Source organism: Pecten maximus, chromosome 7, assembly GCF_902652985.1.
Source record: "Pecten maximus chromosome 7, xPecMax1.1, whole genome shotgun sequence".
NCBI lineage: Eukaryota > Metazoa > Mollusca > Bivalvia > Pectinida > Pectinidae > Pecten > Pecten maximus.
In genome coordinates this window covers 38541456-38567150 of record NC_047021.1, presented here as the reverse complement: position 1 = coordinate 38567150, position 25695 = coordinate 38541456, and the positions used below count along the sequence as shown (strand labels likewise).

The 25695-nt window shown below is 31.5% G+C and overlaps 1 long non-coding RNA gene across 1 annotated transcript in view; it reads right to left on the bottom strand.

Moving 5' to 3' along the window:
* The window catches only part of LOC117330786, a 44280-nt gene extending 26670 nt beyond the window's left edge, over positions 1-17610 (bottom strand). The window contains exons 1-2 of the long non-coding RNA XR_004533400.1: positions 17579-17610; positions 13302-13364 (exon numbers count right to left, since the gene is read on the bottom strand). This is a non-coding gene — a long non-coding RNA (uncharacterized LOC117330786). The remainder of the gene's footprint in view (positions 1-13301; positions 13365-17578) is intronic.
* Positions 17611-25695: the final 8085 nt, after the last annotated feature.

The following is a 25695-nucleotide window of genomic DNA, read 5'->3' as shown; positions in this document are numbered from 1 at the left end:
TCTAACCCTGAATTTAACCTGTGATTATCTGTCATTTGAGAATGTGTCTAAACCAAAATCAACAACTGTATGAGAGCTTGTCAGTGTCTAACTTTTTTCGTTTGGCCAGACGAAATTCTTGCTACTCATTAATGCATCTCATCAAGGGTCTGACCTAAAGAAAGTATGGTTGCCAGATCCAATATCACAATCTGACTAAAAGTATTGAAGTATCATGTCAACAAGTAGTTTTGGATTTATACACCAATGCTTATATGAATGTTTAACAAAAGATGTTTTTGTTATTAAAGGAAACATATATTTTTTACAATAATTAATTAAAAAATTACAGATTTGGGAAATGACTGAAATGTTAAAGAGGCTTACCCGCAGACGGACCGGTAAACGGCACATCTCCGATCACTAAATAAACTTCAGTACACGTTTCTATGTGACAAAAGTAGAGGCTTTCCGACTTTATTTCTTGAAAACAATTACAGAATATGTATTTAAAAGACGTTTTAAAACTCAACCTGAGAGGGAAATGTATGGAATATAACGGCAAATCTTCTTTGTAAATCGCCGCTGCCTTTTAAGTTATCACTGTGCGGCACTGTGCACGTGCTTGTTTCTTTGATGTGTCAATCAAATTAGACTTATTGCGGGTTGCGATTAAATAAATAATATTTAAAAATGAGATTTTAATATCACTTTTCAGCGTTTTATAAGGAAAATGAAAAACTCAACAATTCCAACAATCTGTCATGTGTAAAAAATCTTTTTCTATTAGCCAATTTTTCTGATCTCTCTGCGGGCAAGCCTCTTTAAGGTTTGAATGGATCAAAGAGATATGACAAAGTATTTGTGTTGAAAGATTTTAGCTTAATTCCTGCTCTGTAGTCAAGCTGTCAATCAGATTCTTTTAGACTTAAAAAAATGTTACCAGTCTTTATAAAAACCAAAACAAAAAACGAAAAACCCTATTCTTACACAGAGAACAGTGTTGAAATACAGACGAACTAAATTAACAAAAGGTAAACAATAAAATCTGGTAATTTGTGTAAAATGAACTTAATTTTACATCTTCATAATGTGTTTATACAGTCTGTAGGAACTGCAAAAAAGACATTTCAATCATGTTTTAAGTTTTTTTTCTGTTTCATTACCTGTCAAGTGTGTAAAATCCCATCTTTCAATAAGTTTTATTTTCAAAAATCAAAATAACATTTTCATGACTTAGCCTTAATAGGCCAACTATAATAAAGAATTGTTTCTACTTATCCGACCTACCTTTAATTTTTTCCCCAAATTCGGTATTTATTCCTTAAAATTGCAAATATTTGTTACCATTGTGTAGTCCATTAACGTTAATTCGTTAGTATATGTAGATCGATTACACATAAACTTGAGATACATGTATCTCCAGGTTTTATTTTAAACCCTACCTACCAAATAACTGGTACTTTCTTTTATTTGTTAGTAGAAACAATCATACTTTCAAATTATAGTGTGTCTTTGTTTAGAGTATCCAATGAAATTGTAAAAGGTTATACTTCTATGTGGCAGACAAGGGATATTAAGCACAAGGCAAATTATGTTAAGGTTGAATACAAAATAATGAACCTTTGGCTAGCGAAGAAGCTGCGATAATGAAGTTCGATTATGAAATGTGATGTGTCTTTTCTTTTTTTTGGTGTCTTCAGCAATATGGGTATGCCTTTGTAAGTAACATTAAAATTGGCGTCAGATCCACAGTTCCACAGTACAATAAAGAGACAAACATGAACATACTTCAGACTCCCGAAACATGTATTGATGCACAAATTCACCACACTGGAAAGGCCGTCCATAAATGACCCCAGTTGATAGGTTGTACGAATAATACAACACAAAACCAAACATTTATTTTGACATGAGTATCTTACTGTAACTCTGTTAAATACTCGCCGGAATATAGTGCTCGGCTAGAGAGACCTTCTATAAGCTCAAATAATTGAGCATAATAGTAGTAATCCAGAGGTCCCAGGTTTGATCCGTAGTGGAGGCATTGAAATAAATTTAATTAATCATGGTCTAGGCTGATTTTGGATAATTTCCTGGAAATTAATGTACCTTTTGACCAATGATATATAAATTCAGCAAGCATGCACTATATGAATCGAGGCATGTTTTTAGCTATCCATGTGGTGTGAAGTAATGCTATCTAATTTGATGCTTGATCACCTGACTCGGAGTCTATTCTTAGCCTTGCCAAGGCAATACAATTTAATAAAACGACACTTCCCAATAAAGCAAAAGTGTAATCACTTGATATGTCTTTTACCTTACGATTCGTTATAACATGCGACACATTTTGTGTCTGTTTACCCTATGACTGTGAAAATACGAGTGTAAAACGAAAGTAGCCTAACAAGGTCCAAGCAAACACTGATATTTTCGCAGTAATGGTGCGTTAACATGATGCGAAATCACTATGAATTAAATTAATGTTACCTTTCGTTGTAATCTAGCTTATTGGTGTCTCAACAAATACGGAAACAATCCAATTATGTTGGATAACCTTCTGTTTTTAATTGTTATCGTGAACAGATGAACATTATTTCCGGGCCACGTTCTAAATAGCATGCGCTTCCTGTTACGTCATCAAATATCATTTCCCGCGAAAATATTGGGGAACAAAATCAAATTTAACTTTTAGATGAAATAAAATGAAAGAAAGAAATAAAGACTATCTAAATAAAAAAACATTTTTATCAGTAGTGAGTACAAAATTAAAGATTCATTGTAGATAATTGCTATGATTCGCTCATCTGAAGCATAACCAATTGAAATTAGAATATTTAAGAAATATTTTTTGTTTCTTTTATAATCAGTAAATTTTGATCACAAGATCATCTAGAAGCTTTGCAGTACTGACTCTTTGAAACGCACATGCTTTGATGTGAAAAAATGGCGACCTGAATCTGACAGACTGTTTGGATTGAAATTAGATTGCGTATATTTCGGCAAGAAAACATCGTACAACATGCTCGTGTGGTCAGATCATCTAGTTTTGTCAATATGTATTCAGAACAGTTGTTCAGTCCCTACGGTCGTTAGCATAAAAAATCGCATTATTATATATACACTTAGTTATTTTTTTTCATAACGGTTCATAACACTAATGACACCGAAAAGGCTCATGGAGTGACACTGCAGCACATACTTATGTAGAACAAGGAAGTGATATCACAAAAGGGTGTAATATCAAGGCTTACGGCGCCAACTTTATTCCAACGTCACTTTTTCGAGTGTGTGTTTGTAATACGTTCCCTTATGAATGTCTTGTTCTATTTAAATAAATTGTGTTCGAAATTATATTGGGGGAAAAATCCCAACAAAATGAAGAACATTGCTTCTTAAATAAACAATTGTCAATTTTAGTGTAAAGGGCCTGTTTCCAAAATGGCCCCTTCTCTGATTCAAATTTCCTGTTGGTGGTGCATTGCCCATGCCGTTGTGGTCACAAATCTATAAAGTATAAAGATTTAGGTCACTTGGTTTGTTTTGTATGGCTCCTCAAAGTTGTACCTTTCAGAAGCTGTCTAAGTGTTGATAAAATGTGCATGTTATGTAAAATATTAATGAAAGTCTAATCAAATGATGGTCACTGTAAAGAATACATTCATGGCATGATTGTGACAAAAAATCATGTTTCCATCGCGCCATTTGGCTGTTTTATGGAAGAAATAATCTCAAAAATGCCATTTTCGATGATAACATTTTAGACACAAAAACTGTGTTTTTTAGAGAATACACCCTTTTATGGGCGTTGGATGCAAACCAATTTTTATCCTATTAAACAGTACGTAATATGCTATTGATGAGAGGAAAAATCATCAACATGTAAGTGGTGGAACATTTTCAAATCTTGGGTTGAATTAGCCTATGGTTGAATTGCCGATTTTCGACTTTCTTTAGATAATTAACAAAAACACGAGAGTATCTGCTCGGTATGTTGAGAATATGTACACAGATATGAAAAAAAGTGAGAAAACTTTTTCATTAAAAAAAAATCCAAAATGGCTACTTCACAAGTCCCCGTGGTTGAAGACATTGGCTGACAAATAGACAGAACAACAAACAAAACGTGTTCCTTATGATTTTGGTTGGTTTTCGCATTTACGGGAGTGTTCATAGCTACGGGCGATTGTATAACACCTATATTTATAAGTTTGGTTAGTCACATGGTAACGGGGATCTTTCATATCGAGCCCCAAACATACTTTCGACATACATTTGTATGCACTCCGTTGCCGCATGGAAAACTATTTTTAAGTTTTGTCGGAATTTCTTCACCTGTGGTTGTAATGGTCGAGGGTTTTCCAGCGCCCTGTAATACCCAATGTAGTACAAGATACTGGAGATGTGCGCACACATTCCCATCGTTCTCTCTCCAACTGGGCCCTGGCAGTAGTAGTCCTTTATTGGGGCCTCATCATCGGGTGAAACGGTGAACCGTATCCAAACGTTGTATTTCGTTTGGCTTTTGTGTCGAGAATGTATTTGACATCGGAGAAGGTCTGGGGAGTGCTGGTAAAGCCACACCTCATAGTCTCCGTCATCACTTAAATGTTCGGCGATGTAACTAGGAGCCAGAGATATCTGATACGTTCCACACGTAATGGTTCTCAAGTAATCGAGATCGAGACGGGGAAACAGTACGGAAGATGCATCCATCTTGACAAACTCGGACCGTCTAGATAGATCCGGATCTGTCTTGACTCTCTGAGCTAAACTATTCGGTGTTGTCAAACGGTCCTTCATACGTTCAGCCATTAGCCTATCTTTGGCATCTCTCTCTGGAGATCTCTGGTAGATCGGTCCTCTAATACCATTCAGACAGGCTGTGACGGTTCGAAGCAAAGCCTCGATGACATTGATAAAGCTGTTAGACACCAATTGCGTTCGGAAGAACGTCCAGTGTTTCAGACGACCATGATAGGATTCCACAATCCACCTCGATTTGGTGATAGTTCTGTCAAGATTTGCTTGGACGTCAGAATGTTGACTTTGACCGGGTTTCAGGTATGACGGCATGCTAGCATTGAGGCCAGAGGCTTCGAGAACTGGTAGGACATCTCTAAAACCTCGGTCAACGGCAACATTGTCATCTGGTTGTAGCCAAGTAACAAGCTTGTTCATGACTTTTTTTGTAATTGTAGCATCATTTTCGCTGCCAGTGAATGGTCCTACTGTGTCCAGAATGTAGCCATCTGGTAAGGCGATGCTCGTGAATTTGAGATAGTTTCTCTTCTTCTGGCCACAGTAGGACATTCTCTGGAGCTTGTGATTGGAGCTTTTCTGGATATAAATATAGGTGCCATCTTATATGGCAGTGGCTTTATCTCCAAAACATGCTTCTGAAAAGACAGTATTGTGCCCGAGCAACTGTTCTCTTGTCAAGTGATCCGGACCTAGAAATTGTGGGACTATCGATGTGTCTAATGCCTGTACTATGGAGTGGAAAGTTTTGGACACACTTGACTTGGAAATTCCAAAAAGAGAAGAACACTGACTCCAGGAAATGTCGGTTTTCAGTTTTACCCAGAACAGTAATAGAGCATCGTGTGTAGTCTTGGTATATATACCAGATGAAAGATATGGGGAACAGTGCGAGTGGATTTCGAGGAACTGATCTTTGGACCAACCTGTCCAGGCCATGCATGCCGAGTCATCAAGAGAAGAAAAGCTTATTGCAAACGCAGACTGGTTCTGTGAAAGGACGTGCGACACCTCTAGGAGGTCATTAATGATTTCGGACGATTTTGATGATAACTGAGATTCCAAGGAACCTCTACCATCAAGGACAACCTCTGTAGACGGATCTTAGTCGTTACCAATAAGGTGAATGGAGCAGACGCGGGATGAAGTGGGACACCACAGCTTGTGTGAATAGATCAGGTGATGTCTTACACGTTTTGGTAAGACTGATGATTTTGTTCCATTTAATGCAAAGGTAACAAGACAGAGACAGCATTTTTTGTGTGAAGATGATCCATTCAAAAGACCATGAAGGGTCAGCAACGGCAGGATATGGGACGGGGAGTCGTCTTTTTCCTCTATTTCCTGGTTCTGCCCGGGTTCAGGTTCAGGCTGATTTTTGTTCCGAAGATACTTCATGTAGCACTTCTGGTAAATAAGTGTTTGTTCCTTTGCTGACATCAATCCTTGTTGCACCAGCGTATCTAGGAGCCATTTATATGGTGGACTATTTACATTGCGTGCACTTCTGTTCTAATTGCCACTACGTTTCTTGAAGTTTAGTTGACAGCCTTCTCCAACACATTTACCCTCCATCTTGAAACAATAACGATTGGTTTATGAAGCGTCGATAAAGTAACAAAATAGCAAGCCACCGATGATTGCTGTAAACAGCTAATACTTAGTAGTTTGGTACAATTATGCGAAAATGTGTGATAAATAACGAACAACTAATTACACAAAATAACAAGACAATATAATAAATCACATTCAATACCTCCAAGAAGCGCAGAATTGATTGATTACTTAGAACAAAATAAAGTATTTCATATGGATAATCTATCTATTCGATGTGGCGTGGTCGGCAGGCACAAAGAAAGTGTGACCCTGACAGAGCCATAACGCTTTGGAGATGGGACAATAAAACAAGGAAAGTGAGACAAGAATAGCTAGCGTCGAGTCAATGATTCCGTAAACGTATAGACAAAGACAAGAAGATACAGATAAATGTACAAGGCCACACGATCAGAAAATTCAAAAGAGGACAACTTGAGATAGAACAGTATTCATGTATCAGGGTGCCCTCAGTGTAAATCTTTATATCGATACTGTTTATTTAGTCGTAAGATATCATAAAACTGTCATGAAAATATCCGCTCTGATATTCAATATAAAATTTTGTATATAATAAGCTATATAATAGGGTTTCAGACAAGGTTGTTACTCATTTCCCCTTTTCTTTCAATTTACAACCACATTCAGGCGGCGATATGAGAACGTTCCACCACATGGAATTAGCTGATTTTTGGTACACATATGAAACAAGTAACGCTCTATCCGATTTTGTGATGGAAATTTGCATCCAAAACTATATAACGGGAGAAAATTGCAATTTTAGAGCATTTTTCTTCATAATTGTGTCTCTGCAAGTGCATTTTCATCCGAGAAAATTTTTATTTTATGATTTATGAATAAACACGATGTTTTGGAAATATTTATCAAAAGAAATTTATACTATGTTGCGAATTACAATTTCGAGATAACCTTCTTTTATTTACGACCTTATGTCTTTGATGCTAAAAATGACAACTTTATAAAAATACATTTTCACTGACATTATGAAATCTGGGTGTCGGAAAGGTATAGAATTATTCTTCGGAAAAGAAAAAAACTGTAGTTGAGCTAGATAAGAAGTTATACGGGGGCAGGCTCCTATGGAGAATTAACATTACTGGAAACAGGCCCTTTGTGACATAGAGGGTATACTCAAAAAGCAAAGAGTTGCAAACTTAATACCGAAGTGGACCCTTTCTTATTGTTAGTAAAAAAGTAAACAAAAATCAGTTGATAACAATCTATTATAGATATTTTCTTCACCGGTAGGAAATTAGGCATCGCGGAACAATACTAATCCATTTGAGGCAAACCTGACTTACTAACCCAACTTTGTATACTGCATCCCGTTTCCATATCCTCTGTAGAAAAGAATACTGTAAGTATCGTTTATAGATAGAGGAATAAATCTATGAAAACCGAAATGTGAAAACCGAAGGACGAGTTACAATTCTTTGATGCTGCGATTTGATAATCTAGGTAGCAATACTTGGTGTAAGAAATTTGTTGTAGGATTTTTTCCCTCAAAGAGTAATAACTCTGTGAAAACGGAAGTAAAAGTTACGGTTCTTGCGTACTACACTCCGCCTTGATGTGGTCTTGATATGTATGAAGTTTGATGAAATTATCATGCATGGTTTGAAAGTTATGCTCCAGACAAGGTAATTATTTTTCTTTAAAAAAGGGGAATAACTATGCAAAAAAGGAATACGGTTCTTGCGTACTACACTCCGCCTTGATGTGGTCTTGATGTGTATGAAGTTTGATGCAATTATAATGCATGGTTTGAAAATTATGCTCACAACAAGATAAATATTTTTTTTAAAGGGGTATACTTCTATGCAAACGGAAGCAAGAGCTACTGTTTCTGCACAATGTACCCCACCTTGTTGTGGTCTGATGTGTATAAAGTTTGATGAAATTATCACCCATTGTTTTAATGTTATGGTCCGGACAAATATATTACGTACGTACGTACTTATTTAAATACATACGTACTTAGTACGGGTATATCTCTATATACCCTTGGCGACTCGTTGCGCGAGGGAATAATAACTCTTACTCTCGACAGGGCTACCTAATTGAATCTTGATTGCTGCTGTGACCCGCAGGGAAATGTATTGCCTCAGCAATACTCATTATGTTGTTTTTTTTCCTAAATATACACAGTATTGCTCACATGTTCTCGGTACTACTATTCTGTTGATGAATAAACCCGTATATGTATACAAACTTTGTGTCTGGTTCAACTTTTGAATGCGTGTTATGGATTGAAGGTGGTCGACTTCTATCAGATACAAATAAACTCGTTCGTACGACTTAATTATTTCGTTCATACGACTTTTTATCTTGTTTGTTCGAGTTGGAACGACTTTTTATCTCATTTGTTCGACTTCTTATCTCGCACATACGACTTAAATAATAAACTCCAAAATAACCTAAATTTCTAGCTGTACACATGTATTTATGGAAATCCAAGATGCTCATTCACGCTCTACTAATTTAAAATTATCATTGGACTGGACGCTTGACCGGGGAAATCCTTGCGACATATATGTATACAAATAACTCGTCGCATTTATTTTAATCTCGGAATTTGTCTCTGAGCCGAGAACGAGACAACAACAAGGTGCACTACACATAAACTACATACATTGCCGTTGTTTACATATCGAGTATTTCGTGAACTTGCCTAATAGTGCTTCCATTTGAACATATTATCAAAATATTTTAGTAATAACTGATAGATAACAACAAACATACAACTTAATATTTAATTTTGATATATAGCAAATGCATACAACAAAACATCGAGAAAATTCAGATAGGCGAAGTTGACAACGTTCGAGGAATACGGAAAAGCTAACCAGCAATCCAATAGACGTCAAGCAAAATCTCAATTCGAGTCTATTACCTTTTCTTTTCTTGCTAAATTCCAAGAAACCAATTATTGTCCAAAGGAAATCCTCGAGTATTCCGCCATTTTGTGTTGACTGATATCCTGCCGTTGCATTTTGGGACTAATTTGCATAAATGTAGATATACCTATAATTCCATATAATTAATTATTTGAATACCCACGATAAAGTCACTAAATACTTTTATATTATGATCAGACCTCTTTCTGAAAAACCACTTAATAGCCGAAGAAAGTGGCAAGAAATATGACATACTGATATCAGTAATGAAACCTGTGAATTCCTTTATCTTATAGCAAATGAGGTAACTGATGATAATCAACCTATTAACTTGCATTATAAACTAGTGCACAGAATATTGCATACTATTACTAAGTTGATTAAATGTAAACTTTCAGAAACTGAAAAAATTATCGTCTAAACAATTGGAAGAGAAACTATATCCTTCATCTATTTTGGGAATATAGTGTTGTTAAAACTTTCTGGGTTTTGTTTATAGAAATGTTGGAAAACAAATGGCAAATAACTTTATCTAGACACCAAATGACATTTCTTTTTGTTGTAACAGACATAGAACATATTTATGAGATAAACTTTTTATCGCTGCTTATGAGATACTATATATATTTGTGTAAATTGAAAAACACAACTCAAATAATTTCTGAAAGCAAAATATACATCAACTATAACAATAAAATAGAACATATGGCATTGTTAACATATCATCATCAAAAACAAGAAAAGGTAAAATAAAATTGGATTTTTATCAATCAATATTTAAGTTAACAAATTAGCTGGTTGATAAACTACATATGTTTTGTCTAAATCTATGGATTTGTAAACTTCACATTTTCTATTTATAGTTTTACCGTGTTTCGTGAGGTAGAAACAGATACATGTCCATATTTTACATATGTATTGTACTGTTCATTCATATTATGAATATAATGATAATTTCAATAAATAAGAAAAGGTAAAATATCAATGGAATCTTATTAATCAACTTTTAAGTTAACAAATTAGCTGGTTGGTAAACTGCGGAATTTTTGTCTATTGTTAAACCAATGGGTTTGTAAACTACACAGTTTCTGTTTATAGTTCTACCTTGTTTCGTGAAGTAACAACAAATACATGTCCATATTTTACATGTGCAATGTACTGTACATTCATATTATGAATATGTATAATGATAATCTAAATATTTATTTAAAATTGTCCTTGAATATTGAGGTTTAATGTAAATAATAACATATCAAATAAATATATGTGATTTATAGATGTATGTGATTATGTGGAAAAAATCGAAATAAAAAATATATATAAATAAAGATAAAATGGTCGGTCGGACCCAGTTATTTTTTGGGGAAATTTTCCGTCTACTTTCATAAATATACATTTTATCTCAATTTTATTCCCGATAATTTGCTACGTACATAAGTCTTACTACTGTTAAGAGGTCAAAATATAAACATTGATATATACAAGTGTATATATATAGTTTTGTTTTGGAGTATGGGGCTTTAAATTTAAATTTCTCCAAAAAAGTCCACGAAGACGCTTTCGTATTTTTCTATCAGATGTAAACAAATTGGTTTATTTTTTCTATCTTTCATTTTCCATAGATTTGTTTTATATATGCGCTAATTTCATTCTTTTTCTCTGTCAGACATAATACAGTCATGGAGTTCGACAGTAGACTATCAGTTTGGCTGTACAAAGTCAAATCGGTAATGATAATAATGACAGTATATTGAAGCGAAGGCACTCGCCTCGTCTGTCAATGCATCCAATATACAATTGGCTGTATCAATAGACGAGGAAAGTGCCTGTGAATGAAGAATTAGTTAAGGGGAGATAAATGAGATTGGTAAATCGTGAAAGAGGTCAACTAAGACACATAGCCGGTTTAAATTTGTATTGTAGCATTTTACAGTAGATTCTGTATTTTCCCAGGTCTGTATATTCCCCGGGCCCTGTCCTTAGATTTTGATGATAAAGAGAGTGTGGACGGTCCTCTTTCAGCCAGGAGTAACCTCAGTTACGACATCAAATCCGTACCACTACTAGAAAGGTTGGATAAAGTACACCGCCAATACATTGCTTTCCACGTGACCACGCCCACTTCCAAGCGTCAGGACAGAAATGCCTAATCGGCCATATTCCGGCGTCAGAAGGTATGCTGTTATTTAAATGTTGACGTCAAAGGCAGAAACGTTTTGCCATAACATGCTCCATTATGAATGATATGAAGAGCAGATACTTGTGCGAGTTGTCCCCCATGTATCACTTTTTCGAATAGGTTTCTTATAATTTTAGGCTAACCAGAGGACCTTGACTTCGACGACCAACTCAGAAAAAAGCGAGAAAGAAAAAGATATTTATGTTCTCATGATATATCAAATTTTGATTAAATCTGCAAAAAATAAAGTGGAAGTATATAAGTCTAGCTTACACAATCATACAGAGTTTTGTCCATATATATAAACGCATCACGGCCGTCGAACCAACTGTTTGTTAGTCACTGACCAATGTTTCGAGAATCATTGTTTAGAAGTTGGTTTTTTGTTGTTGTTTTTACAGGGGTTTCAATACATTGTATTTGATGACCAACCCTAGCCTACCTTAATTGTAGTCAGAGTAACGGAGCAGACTAAGTGCCCATAGGTTGCAGACTTTTAAAACAATACCTTTAAAAGCACAGACTAACGAATCAGGTGAATTCATCACATTATTTCTGACCAGTCAGATTAACTTGCAATTAGCATAGTATAATATATATTAATATCAATATAGAACTGCCAGAATATGAATAATGATAAATCCGTCCAATTAATGGAGCGAGTTTTTAGCACTTGATAATGAAGTTATTAGATGTTTCATTTACAAACGTCTTTAGTACAATGATAGCATATCACGTGGTGCGAAGATGAGGATGTTAATACATTTATCTCAATATTTCACTTTAGATCGACACAGAACTAATCGACGCCATGGATTACTATTATATGTAGGCTAACTGGAACTGAATAAAGTCCTGAGTTTGTAGTAAATGTAGATAATTTGTTTGATGATGTTTCAAATCGTAAGTAACTCCCAGACAACACAATCGAGACACCAAAATCATTGGGGAAATTTCAATACCAATGATCGAAACAATAAATCCAATAGGGAAACATTTAAAGGAAAGAATGCTACATCAAAATCAGCACGAACACATTTAAAAGAATAATCTAGACCACTAAACAAACGGGAAGACTTCCAAAGAGAATGAACGTGAGATCAAAACTAATGGGGATTATTTAAACAAAGAATAACCGAGACACAAAAAGGGAGAGGCTTGAAAGGAAGCGATCGAAACATCAAAACCAACTGAACTACAACGGGAACGGAGAGGACAACCTGTTAAAAATCCGATAAGTAAATACCATTAAATGAACGGAGTGGTGTCTGACTTGACCTCCAACCAGAAACAGGCATTGTTGTTCATATTAGACAAAAAATTAAGCAAAGTATATGAATTAATAAATTCGTTTACTTATCTGACAACAAAAGCATGTACATCAAATTGAATGTCTTCTTTTTATTTTGATGTATTTATTTGTAAAGATATTATGTTTATTTCCACAGCGTTCCTCTCTCATGTAATCTTCTGACCTGTAAGAGAAGAAAACTTACATTACCATATCAAATCTAGTAATCATGTACGCGATTGCTGTTATCAGCCTCTTTAGAATAAACAATTGTCTTATACCAACAAAATGTTAGCAATTGGTTTTATGTTTATAACATAACGAAATTGGGTAATTACCTTGTACCTATCGGCTCTCATTACTTTCACTTGACTCTGTAAAGAAAGTAATAAATAACTAATTAGTAACAAATAATGAAGTGATGCATTGTGCCACACGAATTTCTCAGGCATTAAAAATAGTATCTCTGAAATAAATTCCAAATGTTCACTTAAATGGAATACAAATATCACATGCAATTTCAAGTTTAAAGTCAATCAATTTTGAGATGGAGCCTTACTTAACATAATGTATATACCTTCGGAACTGTAGTCAGCGCTCTCACTATTCTCAGTGCTCTCATTAGTGTCACTTTTCGAAGCTAAACAAAATTGATTTAACAAAATTTACACATTACTATACATGATTATTTTGTTTTCATTTTTCAGTACATGATGTCGTATGAATTTCACTGTATATAATGTATGCTATTTTTAAACTCGTAAAATTCTTTCATTAAAAAATTACAAATATTAATATTTTAAGTCAAAAGTTTGTTAAAAAAATGTTTGTAACTTATAATCATCCTCTATTGTAGCTGTCACCAATGTTTACATATTCAAGTATATTACTAACTTGAGAACGAAGATTAGAAATTATGTCACAATATGATCGTTTTTTTTCGTTGATGAGTAGGTAAATTACGATCCTTTGTCCAAACTCGTATAATTTATGTGTCGAGCTTGAACAAATCATGAATACTTTACCACCGAAATGATCGTTTTTGACAAAATAAAATATGGTTCATCATCAGAGCTCTTACCTTGTCTTCGTTTCCTTTCTTCATCCACCACTGAAAATACAAAAATCTCTCTCACAAATTTGTGGCACATTTTTTTTCAGTGATCATAATCAACACTTCATCTACATCGCTGATTACAAAAGAATGTTGCAGTTGACATCAATGAAAACGTCAGAAAAGGACAGTTCTGAGCTTCTTATAAACTTTCACGATTTTTAAATAAAAAGTACCTTTAGATTGAAAAGAAAAGGGGGTTGGGATATTTTCGTTAGCAAATAAATTAACGCATGCTTCTATTTTGTGATTTTTGCTTTTGATCGAAATGATATGTGAATACAATGGAATTTAATGTTTCAGTACACTCTGCCACTTGCAACTATCAAAATGACAAATATGACGTAATATGATCCTGTCAAAATGCCTGGTATATTAACAAATTATGTTTCATCAACTAATACAAAAGTTTTAACTTCGTTCAACATTTTTTCGCTATTTTGAAAAATGGTCATGAAAACAATCGATAAAACATTGTCAAATATTTTGAAAACAATAGACAGCTAATGTTTGTCACCATGGTTGTTAAGCAGTATGTCACAATATGATCGTTTTTTTCTCGATGAGTAAGTAAATAACGATCCTTGGTCCAAATCCGAATAATTTATGTGTCGAGCTTGAACAAATCATGAATACTTTACCGCGGAAAAGAACTTTATTTGAGAAATAGAATGCTTATTGATTAAAATTTAAAAAAAAAACTGAGTAAAATTTAGTCTCAATATTTTCCTCTGTTCACGGGCCGAGACCATGTGATATCGTGCCATCGACTGTTATGTCACTTCGCGATCCATTCTGATGGCCGGTTAAACGCCAACTAACACAGACACGCAATTAGCTCGCCCTCGGACTGTGTTAACCTTTCCACGGTGGTAAACAATAACAAATCCAAAGCACAAAATCTTCAGCAGTGCGCTAATTTGGTACTGAATCTGCAGTTCACCGTGACGTCAGTTAATTTATTTACCTGCAGAAGTGCTCTCATCGCTCTTACTGCTCGCTGCTAAACAAAAATAATATAATCAAAAATACATTGTGCTTGACATGATTATTTTGTTACCATTTTATAAAAGGACAGTACCTGATGCTGTCTGTTTTCCAATGGAATATTTAAACTCGCAATATGCTTTATCATAACAGAATTACAAATATCAATGTAGTCTTTCAAAATTAGTTAAAACATTAGGTACGTTTGTAAGTTGTAACCATCTTCAATTGTAGCTGTCACCAATGTTTACATATTCAAGTATATTATTAACTTGAGAACGAAGATTAGAAATTAGCGACTTAAAACATATATTTCTAAATAGCTTTCTCAAAAAGTCGTTGACATATTTTTTTTTAACCAGTGGCTAATTGCGAAGTTAGATAAAAACAATGATAAAAAAGATAATGATATTAATTCATATTACATTTTTTTTGGAATACACACAAATCTTTTAATGTTTTCTCCATTTTATTGTTATCTCAATTGGATTATATTGTTTATCATCAGAGCTCTTACGTTGTTTTCTTTTCAGATCTCGTTCAGTCACTGAAAATACAAAAATCTCACTTACAAAATTGCACCAAAAAATATGCCATTGATTATAAGCAACACGTCATCTACATTGCTTATTACAAAAAGAATGTTGCATTTGGCATTAATGAAAATGGCAGAAACGGACAGTTATAAACTTCCTGTAAAAATACACAAAAATCAAATAAAGGGGGGTATTTTCGTTAGCAAATAAATTAACTCATGCTTTGAATTTGAGATTTTTGACTTGAATCGAAAAGGTATTTAAATACAATGGAATTTAATTACGTAGTACACTTTGACACTTGCAACTAATAAAATGACAAAAATGTGATCATGTCAAAATGCCTGATAAATTAGAAAATTATACATTGATATTTCATGAACTAATACAAAAGTTTTCACTTCATTCACCATTTTTCCCTATTTTGTAAAATGGTCATGAAACACCCACAAACGTTATCAAATATTTTGAACATAATGGAAGGTAATGTATGTCATCATGGTTGTTAAAAAGTATGTCACAATATGATCGTTTTTTTCGTTGATGAGTAGGTAAATAACGATCCTTTGTCCAAACTCGTATAATTTATGTGTCGAGCTTGAACAAATCATGAATACTTTACCACCGAAATGATCGTTTTTGACAAAATAAAATATTGTTCATCATCAGAGCTCTTACCTTGTCTTCGTTTCCTTTCTTCATCGACCACTGAAAATACAAAAATCTCTCTCACAAATTTGTGGCAAATTTTTTTTCAGTGGTCATATTCAACACTTCATCTACATCGCTGATTACAAAAGAATGTTGCAGTTGACATCAATGAAAATGCCAGAAAAGGACAGTTCTGAGCTTCTTGTAAACTTACACGATTTTTGAATAAAAAGTACCTTTAGATTGAAAAGAAAAGGGGGTTGGGATATTTTCGTTAGCAAATAAATTAACGCATGCTTCTATTTTGTGATTTTTGCTTTTGATCGAAATGATATGTGAATACAATGGAATTTAATGTTTCAGTACACTCTGCCACTTGCAACTATCAAAATGACAAATATGACGTAATATGATCCTGTCAAAACGCCTGGTATATTATCCAATTATGTTTCATCAACTAATACAAAAGTTTTCACTTCGTTCAACATTTTTTCGCTATTTTGAAAAATGGTCATGAAAACAATCGATAAAACATTGTCAAATATTTTGAACACAATAGACAGCTACTGTTTGTCACCATGGTTGTTAAGCAGTATGTCACAATATGATCGTTTTTTTCTCGATGAGTAAGTAAATAACGATCCTTGGTCCAAATCCGAATAATTTATGTGTCGAGCTTGAACAAATCATGAATACTTTACCGCGGAAAAGAACTTTATTTGAGAAATAGAATGCTTATTGATTAAAATTTAAAAAAAAAAACTGAGTAAAATTTAGTCTCAATATTTTCCTCTGTTCACGGGCCGAGACCATGTGATATCGTGCCATCGACTGTTATGTCACTTCGCGATCCATTCTGATGGCCGGTTAAACGCCAACTAACACAGACACGCAATTAGCTCGCCCTCGGACTGTGTTAACCTTTCCACGGTGGTAAACAATAACAAATCCAAAGCACAAAATCTTCAGCAGTGCGCTAATTTGGTACTGAATCTGCAGTTCACCGTGACGTCAGTTAATTTATTTACCTGCAGAAGTGCTCTCATCGCTCTTACTGCTCGCTGCTAAACAAAAATAATATAATCAAAAATACATTGTGCTTGACATGATTATTTTGTTACCATTTTATAAAAGGACAGTACCTGATGCTGTCTGTTTTCCAATGGAATATTTAAACTCGCAATATGCTTTATCATAACAGAATTACAAATATCAATGTAGTCTTTCAAAATTAGTTAAAACATTAGGTACGTTTGTAAGTTGTAACCATCTTCAATTGTAGCTGTCACCAATGTTTACATATTCAAGTATATTACTAACTTGAGAACGAAGATTAGAAATTAGCGACTTAAAACATATATTTCTAAATAGCTTTCTCAAAAAGTCGTTGACATATTTTTTTTTTAACCAGTGGCTAATTGCGAAGTTAGATAAAAACAATGATAAAAAAGATAATGATATTAATTCATATTACATTTTTTTTGGAATACACACAAATCTTTTAATGTTTTCTCCATTTTATTGTTATCTCAATTGGATTATATTGTTTATCATCAGAGCTCTTACGTTGTTTTCTTTTCAGATCTCCATCAGGCACTGAAAATACAAAAATCTCACTTACAAAATTACACCAAAAAATATGCCATTGATTATAAGCAACACTTCATTTACATTGCTTATTACAAAAAGAATGTTGCATTTGGCATTAATGAAAATGGCAGAAACGGACAGTTATAAACTTCCTGTAAAAATACACAAAAACCAAATAAAAGGGGGGTATTTTCGTTAGCAAAAAAATTTACCCATGCTTTGAAATTGAGATTTTTGACTTTAATCGAAAAGGTATTTAAATACAATGGAATTTAATTACGTAGTACACTTTGACACTTGCAACTAATAAAATGACAAAGATGTGATCATGTCAAAATGCCTGATAAATTAGAAAATTATACATTGATATTTCAAGAACTAATACAAAAGTTTTCACTTCATTCACCATTTTTCCCTATTTTGTAAAATGGTCATGAAACGCCCACAAACATTATCAAATATTTTGAACATAATGGAAGGTAATGTATGTCATCATGGTTGTTAAAAAGTATGTCACAATATGACCGTTTTTTTCGTTGATGAGTAGGTAAATAACGATCCTTTGTCCAAACTCGTATAATTTATGTGTCGAGCTTGAACAAATCATGACTACTTTACCACCGAAATGATCGTTTTTGACCAAATAAAATATTGTTCATCATCAGAGCTCTTACGTTGTCTTCGTTTCCTTTCTTCATCCACCACTGAAAATACAAAAATCTCTCTCACAAATTTGTGGCAAATTTTTTTTCAGTGATCATAATCAACACTTCATCTACATCGCTGATTACAAAAGAATGTTGCAGTTGACATCAATGAAAACGCCAGAAAAGGACAGTTCTGAGCTTCTTTTAAACTTATACGATTTTTGAATAAAAAGTACCTTTAGATTGAAAAGAAAAGGGGGTTGGGATATTTTCGTTAGCAAATAAATTAACGCATGCTTCTATTTTGTGATTTTTGCTTTTGATCGAAATGATATGTGAATACAATGGAATTTAATGTTTCAGTACACTCTGCCACTTGCAACTATCAAAATGACAAATATGACGTAATATGATCCTGTCAAAACGCCTGGTATATTATCCAATTATGTTTCATCAACTAATACAAAAGTTTTCACTTCGTTCAACATTTTTTCGCTATTTTGAAAAATGGTCATGAAAACAATCGATAAAACATTGTCAATATTTTGAACACAATAGACAGCTAATGTTTGTCACCATGGTTGTTAAGCAGTATGTCACAATATGATCGTTTTTTTCTCGATGAGTAAGTAAATAACGATCCTTGGTCCAAATCCGAATAATTTATGTGTCGAGCTTGAACAAATCATGAATACTTTACCGCGGAAAAGAACTTTATTTGAGAAATAGAATGCTTATTGATTAAAATTTAAAAAAAACCTGAGTAAAATTTAGTCTCAATATTTTCCTCTGTTCACGGGCCGGAATTTTTAGGGGAAAAGGTTTTATTTTAATTTTAGGGCCTTTTTAAACGCCCAAAAACAGGAAAAACGAAATTTAGTGCCCTGGGGTTTTTCTTAGGGGAAAAACAAACAACACAACCCCATCCTTTTGGACGGGTTTCCATTCCCGTAAACCAAAAACCTCAAAGTGTTATCGTCTTAATGCCCCGTTAAAAAAAAAATAATTATAAAAAATCATTTTGCTTAAACAATTTTTTACAAAAAAAAACCCCCCCGGGAATTTTTTTCCTTTTAATTTTAAAACTTCCAAATGCTTTTCAAAAAAATTAAATTTCAATTGTTTTCAAAATTAAAAAAATTAGTCTTTTTAATTTTCCCCCTTTCTTGTAGTGTCCCCAAATTTTTATTCAAATTTTTAATTTAAAGAAATTAAAATTAGAAAAAAAATTACCAAAAAAATTTTTAAAAAAAAAAAATTTTTTTTTTTTTTAAACATTGCAATTTTAATTAAAAACAATGATAAAAAAGATAAGTTTTATCATATTACTTTTTTTGGAATACACACAAATTTTTAAGTTTTTTTCCATTTTATTTTTAAATTTCAATTGGTTTATTTGTTTTACAGGCTCTTATTTTTTTTTTTTTTTTCAGTCATGAAATACCCAAAAACTTAAAAAATTCAAAAAAAATGCCATTGATATAAGCAAACGTTCATTCTAATTTTTAAAAAAAGAAAATTTCATTTGAAAGGAAAGGCAAAACCTTAAAAATTCCAAAAAAAAAAAAAATGGGGGATTTTTACAAATTTTAATAAGTTTTTAATTTTAATTTTGGTTAAAAAAGGATTTTAAATTTTAAAAAAAAATTTTAAAATGAATTTGAAAATTAACTATAAATGAAAAATTATATTAAAAGCTAAAAAATTTAAAAAAAAAACTTTTTTCAAAAAAATTTAAAAAATTTTTCCTTACAACCATTTTTTATTTTGAAAATGGGGAGAAAAACCCCCAAGTTTAAAATTTTGAAAAATAGAAGGGTTTTTTCTATGGTTGTTTTAAAAATTTGTCCAAAATGAAATTTTTTTCGGAAAATAAAAAAACCCCTTTTAAACCGAAAATGTTTTGGGATTAAAAATCATGTCTTTTCCCCGTGTCTTTTTACAAAATAAAAATTTTCCCAAGTTTATTTTTTTCCTTTTTTATCCCCAAAAAACAAAAACCCCTTTTAAAAGTGGGAAAAAATTTTTTTTTGAAAAAAAAACCCTTTTAAAAAACGTTTCAAAAAAGTCTTAATAAGAAAAAGGGGAATTTTTTGACCTTTTAAATTCAGTTTTTTTAAAAAAGCCCTTTGATTGAAAAGAAAAGGGGTGGGGAAATTTTGTTCAAAAAAATTCCATTTTATTTTATTTTTCAAAACGAAAAATTTTAAACCGGGAATTTTAATTTTTTTATAACCCTTCATTTACTTCAAAAAAAATTTTAAAAAGCCTTTTTCACCCTTTTTCCATTTTAAAAAAATTTTTAAAAAAATGAAAAACTTTTCAAAAATTTTTAAACCAAAGACATTTTGTTTGTCCCCGGGGTTAACAATTTTCCAATTTGATCTTTTTTTTTTCGATGGAAAAAACGATCCCCTTTTCCAACCCCCAAAATTTTTTTGAAAATTGAACAAAAATAAAAAAAAAAAAAGAATTTTTTTAAAAGAATTTTTGTTAAAAAAAAAAATTTTCCCAAAATTTTTTTTCCCCCTTTTTGGGGGGGGGGAAAACCCCGGGTTAGTCCTTTGCGTCCTTCAGGGGTTTAAACCCCAAAAAAAAAACAAAAATAGCCCATTTTGGGGGAAAATGAAAACCAAAAACCCTTTTTTTACATGCCAATTTTTCTAAAAGCATCTCGGTAAAAAATTTTTACCCCCCAGGCTGCCCTGGATTTAAAAAACTGGCCGCTAAAAAAAAAAAATTATTTTTTTCCAAAATTATAAAAGGGAATACCATCCTGTTTGTTTTTAAAGTTTTTAATCAATAGCTTTTAAAGAAAAAAAATATCAATTTTTTTCAAAATTGTTTTAAAAAAAATTATTAAATTGAAGGTTAAAACCTTAATTTATTTTTTTAAAATTTGTAATTTTTAAAAAAATTGAAATTAGGGTTAAAAAACAATTTTAAAGTTTTTTTAAATTTTTAAATTAAAAAAACCAAAATTTTTAAAAGCAAAAAAAATTTTTTAAAAATTTTTTTTTTTTTTTTTTTTTAATTGGTTATATGACAAAAATATTAAATTCCCCCTTTTTTTTGAAACCAAAAACCCAAATGTTTTCAAAAGATTTTGCAAAAAAAATATGAAAAAAAGAAGGAAAAAAATTTTAAAAAACAAAAAAAATTTTTTAAAAAATTTAAACCAGCAATTTAAATTTTTATAAAAAATTTTTTCTACCATTTTTTTTCCGGAAAACCTCCACCCCATTTAAAAAAAACATGTAAATTCTTTTCCCCCCCCAAAATTTTAAAATTGATATTTTAAAAAAAGAATCAAAAATTAAACCCTCCCTTCTGTTTTTAAAAAATTTTTATCCCCCCCCCCCCCCCCCCCCCCCCACCCCCCCCCCCCCCCTTAGAATGAATTTCTAAAAGAGGAAAAAAAACATCTTTCAAATGTAATCAGAGTAACCAAAACAAACAAAACGAAATTAACTTTTCAAAAAAGGGGGCCCCAAAGACAAAAAAAACTTTTTTTTTACCATGAATTTAATTTTTTTTTTCATTTTTTTTTTTATAAAACCTAAAAAGGGGAATAAAAAAATTTTTAAAAAAAAATTTTTTTTTTTCCCCCAAGAAGTTTCCCCTTAAATTCCTTTTTATAACTAAGAAACAAAGGGGGGGCCGAGAATTTAAAAGCGGGTTTTGGTTTTTCCCCTATAATTATACATTTTTAAGGGTTAGTTTCGCTTTTTAAATTTGTAATAGAAATAAAGCGGATATTAATTTGTCCCCAAAAAAAATTTTTTAAGTTTATTTGTTCAATTTTCCCTTTTAGGTCCCGGGAAACCCTTTAAAAACTGCAATTTTTGAAAAATAATTTTTTCGTGCAATTTTTTTGGAAAAAAAAAGATTTTTTTTCCCCAAATATTAAACAAAAAGGGGAATAAACTTAGGGTTGAAGTTTTGAAAAAAAAAGAAAATTTTCCGGGAAAACTTTTTAGATTTTAATTTTTCCTTTTAAAAAATGAAAATTTGGGTTACTTTTTCTTCAGAATTTTTTCCCCCTAAATTCATTTTTTGAAAGGCTAAGATAACCAAAATATCGATCGATTGGAATTTTTTAATTTTTTTAATTTACAAAACCCGGACAATTTTTTTAAAAAAATTTAAAAGACGATCTTCTTAAATTTGGGGGATTTACCTGCAAATATAAGTCTAGTTCTTAAAAAAAAAAATTTTTTTCAAAAAAATCTACAAAATTTCATTATAAAAGCTTGATTTTTTTTTCAAGGGGAAAAGGAAATTGAAAAATTAAAAGAATTCAAAAATGGAAAAAATTTCAAAATATTTTTTTAAAAAAAATTTTTATTATTTTTTTTATAAAATACATAATATATGCCCCCAAAAACTTTTTGGCAAAATTTTTCTTTTATTTTAAAAAAAAGTCGTGGCCCCTATTTTAAAGGACAAATTTTAATTACCACTTTAAAAAATTTATTTATTATTCCCATCAAAAAAAAAAAAAATTTTTTATGTCGCAAATAGGGTTTTTCAAAATTAAATTTTATACCTTATTAGTTCCCCCTTTTTAAGTTATACTAAATTTTAAAAATCCTTTTCAAAAAAAACAAAAAAAGGGGTGATTTTGCCCCATAAATGTTTTCAATTGAGTAAATTTGGGCCCAGTTTTAAAAGAATGCAGAACCCTTTAACTTCCAAAAAAACAATTTTAAAAAAATTTTTACATATTTTCCTTTTTTTAAATTTTAAAATTTAAATAACAAAATATTTAAAAATGAAAAAATATATAAAAAAAGATTTAAAAATTTCAGTTTCATGTCCCAAGGGGTATAGAAAAAAAAGGAACAGACCCAATTGAAAGGGAAACTCTTCTTTCCCTTTAAATGTTTTTTAAACAAGAAATTTTTTGAATAAGAGAATGTTTCCCCAAAAAGTAATTTTTTTCACAAGGACTTTTTTATAGTTAAAAAAATTTTCGTCATTTAAAATTTAATTTATGGGCGAAGTTTTTTAAAATTTTTTTTAAAAAAAAATAAAAAAAAAATTTCCTTTTAAAAAAACCTTGTAAATTAAAAACTAAAAACAAAAAATCCCAAATGGGGGATTTGGGGTTTTAAAACTCCATTTCAGGGGCCCAAGAATTACTTATCAAAAAGCGGGGGACAAAATTTTTTGCTAAAATTTTCCCCTTAAATTAAAAAAGCTTAATTAAGAAGTGTTTTTTGGAAAAATAAAGAAAAATTTTTTTTGGGGTTTTCCCGGGGTTTTTAAAATTTATTCAGGAGTTTTTTTTAAATGGTTTGAAATTTTCAAAGAAAAATATGCTTTTTTTAAATAAATTTTTAAAAATTTTTTTTTTTTGGATTTTTAAAAAAAAAAATTTATGGATATTTAAACTGGGTATGGTAATTTTTTTAAGGCAGTAAAAAAGTTCCCCCGAGAAAAATAAAAATAAAACCATTTTAAAAATTTATTGGTTTTTTAAATTTTTTTTATTTTTAAAATTTTTTAAAAAAAAAATTTAAAAAAAATAAAAAATTTAGTTGGGTTCAAATTTGTTTGCCCCCCCCGCAAAATAACAAAATTTTTGCCCTTGGTAAAAAATTAAAAGCTTAAACGCCTTTTTAAAACACCCAAAAAAATTTTCACGTTTTAATATAATTTTTTGACCCATTAAAAAAAGGGGAAATTTTATTTGTTTTCATAAAAATTTGGGATTTTTGGGGGAAAACCCCCCCAAATTTTAAAAAAAAAATTTCGGCCCCTAACAAAAAAGAAAGTTTTTTAAAATTTTATATAAAAAGGGATACCGATTTTTTTAATTAAAATTTTTCCCAATATCTTTCCAAATTTTTCTGATTTCCCTTGTAACATTTAGGTTGGAAATTGATTTTTATTTTAAAAAGTCTTTAAGGTTATTAAAATTTGGGGAAAAAAAACCTTTTTTAAATAAAAAAATTAATTAATAAAATTTTTTTAAATAACCGGGGGAAAATAGGGAAAGGTAAAAATCTTTTAAAAATTAAAATTTTCCCCTTGGGAAAAAAAAAACAACCCTAACCCGGCCCCCCCAAAAAATTTTTAACCCCCCAAAACCCCCAAAAGTTCAAGGGGAAATAATATTAAACCCTTTTTTGGAATTGGCGTTTCAAAATCCAAAAAATTTTTTTTGGGTAAGGTTTTTAAACAAATAATTAAAATTCCCTCCTGTGAGCATTTTGTCAAAAACTTTTTGTTTTTTTTTTTTTTATTTCATTTCCTGTCAAAAAAAAAAAAAGAAAGGAAATTTTAAAAAAACCAAGGGTTTTTTAAAAGTGGGGAAAAAAAAAAAAAAAAAAATTTTTTTGAACACCCCCAACCCTTTTTTAAGGATAATTTTATTGGGGAAAACTTTTTTATTTTTATTCAAGAAGGGAAAAGATTACCCCTTTTTTTAAACAAGGGAAAAACCCGGGAAAAAGGGCAAAAGGGGGGGGGAAAAATTTTTGAAAAAAATTTTTTAGAAAAAAAAGGAGAAAAAAAAATAAAACCCCAAAAATGTATTTTATAAAAAAGCACAAAAAAACCCAAATGATATTTCTGGTAGATTACACAATTTATAGGGGCGCGAATCATCTTTCTCTATATTAGTCGTGGCATCTTGCATGCCTGCATGCAGACGATTTAGTGTGATCATTAGTATTATTATTTTACAAGATCGGTGTTAAGCGATTATACTTAATATTTGGGGAAATAATCTCTGTTTTTATATGATCAAGTGAAAGAGATTAAATTAATAAATATCTTAATTTTAATGACAACCAGGGGAAAGACATAGGTTGCCAGTGCTGGAACAATCTTTAAAAAATTAAAAGTTTTCCACATTAATGACACAAGAAGACAACCACGAGCATACCGCAGACTCCTGAAACATGTATCAATGCACACATTCACCACACACATGTATGTCACCATCGGGGAAGGCCGTCCATAATTATAAATGACCCCTGTTGAGAAGTTGTGCGTTAAACAATACATAACCAAACATTTATTTTGATATGGAGTAGATGTGTGTTGGTTGAACAGAAGAGTAATTATCCAGAGTTCCCAGGTTCGATCCGTCGTGGAGGCATTGATTGAAATCATTTTTATAACTAATAGTTTGTTTTTTATTTTTTTTATTTCTTATTTCCATGACTTAGCCTTAAATAGGCCAAATACAGTAAAAACTTCGTCTGTACTAACCTGATTGACCCTTAAAAAATCTTACATGTTTTTCTCCCAAAAGTGTTTTTTTCTGAAATGCAAACATTTGTTAAGATTGTGTAGTCTATTCCCGTTTAAACATCAATCCTAGTCAGTAATATACGTTATGTGTGAAGCGATAGCACTTAATAGTTCGGGAAATATTCTTTGCGTTTATTGTTTATATCAAATGAGAGAGATTAGATTGACCATATTCTTAAT